This window comes from Cryptomeria japonica, unplaced genomic scaffold (genome assembly GCF_030272615.1).
Source record: "Cryptomeria japonica unplaced genomic scaffold, Sugi_1.0 HiC_scaffold_1048, whole genome shotgun sequence".
In the NCBI taxonomy this organism is placed as follows: domain Eukaryota; kingdom Viridiplantae; phylum Streptophyta; class Pinopsida; order Cupressales; family Cupressaceae; genus Cryptomeria; species Cryptomeria japonica.
The window spans coordinates 35,001-42,679 of NW_026729698.1; the positions used below are offsets into that span (position 1 = coordinate 35,001).

Here is a 7,679-nt window from a genome sequence, read left to right on the forward strand (position 1 = left end):
GCACCTCGCGTGCACCTTCGCCGCGGTGGGCACCATGGCGTGCACGAAGTCGGAGCCCGGTTTGCCCCGGGTGCGCACCTCGCGTGCACCTTCGCCGGGGTGGGCACCTTGGTGTGCAGACCTTGGCTGGGTTGCGCGCCCTGGTGGGCACCATGGTGCGCACCAAGGAGCGCTCCGAAGTGTGCTCCAAGGTGCGGCCTGCACGAAGTCGGAGCCCGGTTTGCCCCGGGTGTGCACCTCGGGTGGGCACCTTGGTGCGCATGCCTTGCCTGGGCTGCGCACCAGGGCGGGCTCAAGATGGCAACCCGCGTTCCTTTTTTTTCACTATCTTTCAAAACGGAAATTTTAAAATCTCATTTTTTTTTGCCTTTTTCTGGAAATTAGTGAAGGCAGCGCATCAAAGGTGCGCACCTCGCTGCCCACCACGGTGCGCAACGCCGGTGGGCACCGGGAGTGCTTCGAAGTGTGCTCCAAGGTGCTGCGTGCACGTTGTCGGAGCCCGGTTTGCCCCGGTGCGCACCTCGCGTGCACCTTCGTCGGGGTGGGCACCTTGGCTGGGTTTGCCCCGGCTGCGCTCCGAAGCGGGGTTATTGGAGCGCCGCCTCTTTTTTTGTCGGAGCGTTTGGTGGGGTTCTCGCATAGGCTCTTCCGAGGCCCGGTTGCCACCCTGGCGCGCACGAAGTCGGAAGTAGGGTTAATTGCCCGGGTGCGCACCTTTGCCAGGGTGGGCACCTTACCTGGGCTGCGCACCAGGCGGGCTCAAGATGGCACGCGCGTTCCGTTTTTTTTCACTATCTTTCAAAACGGAAATTTTAAAATCTCCTTTTTTTTTTGCCTTTTCTGGAAATTAGTGAAGGCAGCGCATCAAAGGTGCGCACCTCGCTGCCCACCTTGGTGTGCTCTGAGGTGCGCACCCGGGAGCGCTACGAAGTGTGCTCCAAGGTGCGGCGTGCACGTTGTCGGAGCCCGGTTTGCCCCGGGTGCGCACCTCGCCTTGCACCTTGGCCGGGGTGGGCACCTTGGCTGGGTTTGCCCAGGGTGCGCTCCGAAGCGGGGTTACTGGAGCGCCCCCTCTTTTTTTGTCAGAGCGTTTGGTGGGGTTTCTCGCATTGGCTCTTCCCAGGCCCGGTTGTTGGGTGCGCTCCCACCCTGGCGCGCGCGAAGTTGGAAGTTGGGTTAATTGCCCGGGCGCGCACCATCGCCAGGGTGGGCACCTTGGTGCGCACACCTTGGCTGGGCTGCGCACCAGGGCGGGCTCAAGATGGCACCAGCATTCCCTTTTTCTCACTATCTTTCAAAACGGAAATTTTAAAATCTCGTTTTTTTTTTGCCTTTTATGGAAATTAGTGAAGGCATCGCATCAAAGGTGCGCACCTCGCTGCCCACCTTGGTGTGCTCCGAGGTGCCCACCACGGTGCGCAACGCCGGTTGCGAACCCGGGAGCGCCCCGATGTGTGCTCCAAGGTGCGGCGTGCACGAAGTCGGACCCCGGTTTGCCCCGGGTGCGCACCTCGCGTGCACCTTGGTGCGCACACCTTGGCTGGGTTGCGCGGCCTGGTGGGCACCATGGTGCGCACCAAGGAGCGCTCCGAAGTGTGCTCCAAGGTGCGGCGTGCACGAAGTCGGAGCCCGGTTTGCCCCGGGTACGCACCTCGCGTGCACCTTCGCCGGGGTGGGCACCTCGGCTGGGTTGCGCGCCCTGGTGCGCACCAAGGAGCGCTCCGAAGTGTGCTCCAAGGTGCGGCGTGCACGAAGTCGGAGCCCGGTTTGCCCCGGGTGCGCACCTTCGCCGCGGTGCGCACCATGGCGTGCACGAAGTCGGAGCCCGGTTTGCCCCGGGTGCGCACCTCGCGTGCACCTTCGCGGGGTTGCGCGCCCTGGTGGGCACCATGGTGCGCACCAAGGAGCGCTCCGAAGTGTGCTCCAAGGTGCGGCGTGCACGAAGTCGGAGCCCGGTTTGCCCCGGGTGCGCACCTCGCGTGCACCTTCGGCGGGGTTGCGCGCCCTGGTGGGCACCATGGTGCGCACCAAGGAGCGCTCCGAAGTGTGCTCCAAGGTGCGGCGTGCACGAAGTCGGAGCCCGGTTTGCCCCGGGTGCGCACCTCGCGTGCACCTTCGCCGCGGTGGGCACCATGGCGTGCACGAAGTCGGAGCCCGGTTTGCCCCGGGTGCGCACCTCGCGTGCACCTTCGCCGGGGGTGGGCACCTCGGCTGGGTTGCGCGCCCCTGGTGCGCACCAAGGAGCGCTCCGAAGTGTGCTCCAAGGTGCGGCGTGCACGAAGTCGGAGCCCGGTTTGCCCCGGGTGCGCACCTCGCGTGCACCTTCGCCAGGGTGGGCACCTCGGTGCGCACACCTTCTCAATGTTTTCTTGCCTTTTCTGGAAATTGGTGAAGGCAGCGCATCAAAGGTGCGCACCTCGGTGTGCTCCGAGGTGCGAACCCGAGAGCGCTCCGAGGTGCCCACGAAGTCGAAAGTCGGGTTAATTGCATTGTTTTCCCCGGTGCGCTCCGAGGTGCGCAACATCGGCGCGCACCAAGGAGGCTCCGAGTGTGCTCCAAGGTGCGCACGATGGCGTGCACCTCTGGTGCGCACGATTCGGAGCTCGGTTTGACCGGGGTGCGCACACCTTGGCTGGGTTGCGCACCTTTTGTGCGCTCCAAGGTGCGCACGAAGTCGGAGCTCGGTTTGCCCCGGGTGCGCACCTTCGCCAGGGTGCGCACCTTGATGCGCACGCCTTGGCTGGGCTGCGCACCTTGGTGGGCGCCATGGTGCGCACCTTTCGTGCGCTCCAAGGTGCGCACGAAGTCGGAGCTCGGTTTGCCCCGGGTGCGCACCTTGGTGGGCGCCATGGTGCACTCCGAGGTGCCCAAGATTGGTGCGCACCAAGGAGCGCTCCGAAGTGCGCTCCAAGGTGCGCGCGAAGTCGAAAGTTGGGTTAATTGTCCGGTTTGCCTCGGGTGCGCACCTTGCGTGCACCTTCGCCAGGGTGGGCGCCTTGGTGCGCACACCTTGGCTGGGCTGCGCACACCTTGGCACCCGCGTTTCTTCATTTTAAATTTTTTTTTTTTACAATCTCTCAAGTGGGAAATTCTATAATCTCAACTTTTTTTGCCTTTTCAGGAAACTTTTGAATGGAGCGCATCATTGGTGCGCTCCGAAGTGTGCTCCAAAGCTCTCTCCAGCTGCGTGCACCTGCCCCGGCCGCGCACCCGGCCCCGCCCAGCTTCGCTCACCTGTCCCGGGCGTCTGGTGCGGAACCTTAGAGTAAGAAACATCACCGTGCACCTTGGCCAACGTGCGCGACTCGACCGAGCGCGCACTGGCCGAGGTGCACACCGATTTCACCTGGGTGCGCGCGCAGCACCTCGGGCGCACCGGGGTGCGCGCACAACGCCCGGGTTTGCACCGTGGCCTGTGTGCTCGGGGCGCCTCGGGTGCGCGCTCGGTGTCGCCCCCGCGCGCGCGGTAGTGCGGGCAGCGCACCCCGGCCCGGCCCGGCCCCGACGAGAACGCAAACGGGCAAAAGGTTTATTCAAATAGCATTGCGACGCCCGGCGAAAACTAAAAAAGGGTGCAACACCGGGACTTCCCGGGAGGTCACCCATCCCAGTACTACTCCGGCCCAAGCGCGCTTAACTGCGGAGTTCTGATGGGATCCGGTGCACTAACGCTGGTATGATCGCACCCGTTATGAGCTTGTCGCAGTGTGTACTTAGCAAACCGCGACCCACGTGCGAATCCACCCCGGCCACCCACCCCCGTCGAGGTGACACACCTCCCTCGCGAAGTGCGCCCCGTTCGCCAAGTGTGAGCCCTGCCCGGGTGCGCGCACCTTGCTAGGGCGTCGGGTGTGCACCCGGCCGGCCTACGTGCGTGCACCTGGAGGGGGCGTCGTGTGCGTGCAGTGTCCCGTCTGCAACGCGGTGCCCACACACCACCTCGGGCGCAACGACCTGCGCTCACATGTGGGCCGAGTGCACCTTGGTGCATGTTCGGGGCGCCTCGGGTGCACGCTCGATCTTGCCCTGGTGCACCAAGGCGCTCGGTTTGCCCCGGGTGCGCACTTGGTGCAAGGTGGGCACCCAAAATAGGGATCAAGCACCAAAACACAAGTTTCGGGATGCAAAATGGGACCCAAGGACCACAAATGCGTTCCAAGACCCCATGATGGGTCCACGAGAACAAAAATGTGTTCGAGACTTAATAAACAAATATTGGGTTTTAGGAGAAGAAACATGCTCTGATGCCCAAAACGAGAATCGACCCCCTGAAAAGGCCACAGGCCCAAAAGTGGGATGCGAGACAAAAAAAAATATGGGACCCAGAGGACCAAAATTGGGTTTCCCAGGTCGAAGACAGGGCAACCGGACAAGAAACGACCTCTAAGGCTCGAAATGAGTCCCGACGACTAAAACTTGACAAGAAGCACCCATCAGGCACCCAACTCGACACCCATGGGATGCCGACCCACCCGGGCTTCCACCTAGCACACCTTGGCACCCACCCACCCTCGCACCCAACCTCGCACCCAACTTAGCACCTTTGAACCCACATTGGCACTCACCCTGACCCTGGCACCTTGGAACCCACATTGGCACTCACCTTGACCCTGGCACCCACCTTTGCACTCACCTTGGGACCCACCCTGGCTCCCACCTCGGCACCCACCCAGACACCCACCTTGGTTCCTTGGCACCCACCTTGGATCCTTGGCACCCACCCCGACACCCACCTTGGCACGCAACTTGGCTACTTGCCACCCACCTTGGCTCCTTGACGCCCACCCCGACAACCACCCCGTGACCTACCCTGGCTAGGGTTGGTGCACACCCACCCTGGTGCCCACCTTGGCACCCACCCTATGACCCACCTTGGCACGCACCTTAGTACCCACCCCGTTACCCACCCTAGGACCCACCCCGTGACCCACCTTGGCCAGGGTGGGTGCACCCACCCTGGTGCCCACCTTGGCACCCACCCATCCTAGCACCCAGCCTGTGACCGGGCTTGGAACCCAACCTTGCACCCGCACCCGTCTTGGCCAGTGTGGGTGCGCACCCATCCTGGCACCCACGTTGTGACACACCCTTTAACCCACGCACCCTAGCACCCACGTTGGCACCCACCTTGGAACCCAACCTAGCAACTTGGCACCCACCCCGTGACCCACCTTGGCATCCACCATAGCAGTCGCCGACTTGGCACCCACCTCGGCACCCACCTTGACACTTGTGGACCCACCTTGCCACTCACCCTAGCATCGACCCATCCTAGCACCCACCCTGGCACCTTTGCACCCTAGCACTCACCCATCCTAGCACCTAACCTGTGACCCACCTTGACACTCACCCTCGCACCCACCTTGGAACCCAACCTAGCACCCACCCACCCTGACACCAACCCTAGCACCTACCCACCCTTGCACCCACCCTGTGACCCATCTTGGCACCCACCCATCCTACCACTCAACCTATCACCCACCTTCTCACCCACCTTGGCATCCACCTTAGCACCCACCCACACTGGCACCTTGGCACCCACCTCGGGCAAGGTGGGTGCACACCCACCCTGGCACCCAATTTAGAACCCACCGAGCATGTTACCCACCTTGGCACCCACATTGCAGCCCACCCTAGTACCCACCCTATGACCCACATTGGCATCCACACCCTAGCACCCAGGCACCTCGACACCCGCCTTGACACCCACCCTAGCACTGAACCTGTGACCCACCTTGGAACTCACCCTAGAACCCACCCACCCTGTGAACCACCTTGGCATCCACCTTAGCACCCACCCACCTTGGCACCCACTCTAGCACTCACCCATCCTAACACCCAACTTGTTACCCACCTTGGCACCCGCCCTCGCGTCCACCTTGAAACCCACCCTAGCACCCACCCACGCAGGAGCCCACCTTGGCACCCAACCTAACACCCACGCATCCTGGCACCCAACTTGTGACCCACCTTGGAACCCACCCTAGTACCCACCTTTGAACCCACTATATCACCAACCCACCTTGGCACCCACCCTATGACCCTCTTTGGAATCCACCCTAGCACGCACCCACCCTGGCACCCACCATGGAGCGCACCCTAGCACCCACCCACCTCGGCACGCACCTCAACACCCACCTTGGTGTGCGCACTGCGCCAACCTCTCAAAGACCCTATGTGGTGCGCTCCAAAGTGTACACCTTTGGTGCGCTCCAAGGTGCGCACCTTTGGTGCACACCGAGGTGCACACCAAAGTGTGCACCGAGGTGAGCACCAAAGTGCACTCCAGGGTGCACACCAAGGCGTGCACCTTTGGTGCGGTCAATGCAAACGAATTCGGAAGTTGGGGTCGATGTCCTAATCGCTGCTGCAGACTACACGTATGAGAATCGGACAAATAGCTTTATATAGGGGAGGTGTTGCGTTTGATGGGTCGACTCCCCTGGTTGTGTGCACTGCACCAACTTCAAAGACCCTGTCTTGTTTAAGAAGTCAAAAGTTGGGGTGGATGTCCTAATCATTGCTGCAGTCTACGCATGTATGAGAATCAGACAAATAGCTTATATAGGGGAGGTGTTGCATTCGGTGGGTTGACTCCCCTGGTTGTGCGCACTGCGCCAACCTCAAAGACCCCGCATAGCAGAAGAAGTCGGAAGTCGGATTTTGGTGAGCACCAAGGCGTGCACCTTTGGTGCGGTCAACGCAGACGAATTCAGAAGTTGGGGTGGATGTCCTAATCGTTGTTGCAGGCTACACATGTATGAGAATCAGACAAATAGCTTATATAGGGGAGGTGTTGGGTTTGATGGGTCAACTCCCTTGGTTGTGCGCATTACGCCAACCTCAAAGACCTTGTTTTCGTTAAGAAGTCAAAAGTTGGGGTCAATGTCCTAATGGCTCCTGCAGGCTACACATGTATGAGAATCGGACAAATAGCTTATATAGGGGAGGTGTTGGGTTTGATGGGTCGACTCCCCTGGTTGTGCGCATTACGTCAACCTCAAAGACCTTGTTTTCGTTAAGAAGTCAAAAGTTGGGGTCGATGTCCTAATTGCTCCTGTAGACTACACATGTATGAGAATCAGACAAATAGCTTATATAGGGGAGGTGTTGGGTTTGATGGGTTGACTCCCCTAGTTGTTCGCATTACACCAACCTCAAAGACCTTGTTTTCGTTTAGAAGCCGAAAGTTGGGGTCGATGTCCTAATTGCTCCTGCAGGCTACGCATGTATGAGAATCAGACAAATAGCTTATATAGGGGAGGTGTTGGGTTTGATGGGTCGACTCCCCTGGTTGTGCGCATTGCGCCAACCTCAAAGACCCTGCATTGCGGATGAAGTCGAAAGTCAGAGTTTGGTGTGCTACAAGGTGTGGTCGAAGGTGCTCACCTAGGTGTGCACCTTTGGAGCACAGGAAAAGTGCCCTCCAAAAGTGCGCACCTTTGGAGTGCACAAAAGTGCCCTCCAAAAGTGCGCACCTTTGGAGCGCAGAAAAGTGCCCTCCAAAAAGTGCCCTCCAAAAGTGCGCACCTTTGGAGCGCAGAAAAGTGCCCTCCAAAAAGTGCCCTCCAAAAGTGCGCACCTTTGGAGCGCAGAAAAGTGCCCTCCAAAAAGTGCCCTCCAAAAGTGCGCACCTTTGGAGCGCAGAAAAGTGCCCTCCAAAAGTGCGCACCTTTGGA

General features: G+C 60.4%; 1 non-coding gene across 1 annotated transcript; it reads right to left on the bottom strand.

Moving 5' to 3' along the window:
• Positions 1-3,569: 3,569 nt before the first annotated feature.
• Positions 3,570-3,688, bottom strand: LOC131873097 (5S ribosomal RNA). Its single transcript, XR_009371133.1, has one exon. It is a non-coding gene; the product is annotated as a 5S ribosomal RNA (ribosomal RNA).
• Between the last annotated feature and the right edge of the window lie 3,991 nt (positions 3,689-7,679).